Here is a 208-nt window from a genome sequence, read left to right as displayed (position 1 = left end):
ATTTAACACAACTTACCATGGCACTTTTGTTTACTCTACATGGTTGTGCACATTATTTCTTTCTCGAATACCTGGTTATAAAGTAAGGATTCTTCCCAACCTATCCCCCCCCAAAAAAAAATCAAGGGCATATTGTTCGGGTGTTTGGGTAGTGGTGGGGAAGGAGGGAGCAGGGAAACCGTTTTAACATACACACACACAGATAGAC

This window comes from Penaeus monodon, chromosome 23 (genome assembly GCF_015228065.2).
Source record: "Penaeus monodon isolate SGIC_2016 chromosome 23, NSTDA_Pmon_1, whole genome shotgun sequence".
Lineage (NCBI taxonomy): Eukaryota > Metazoa > Arthropoda > Malacostraca > Decapoda > Penaeidae > Penaeus > Penaeus monodon.
Note: the sequence above shows the minus strand (reverse complement) of the source record.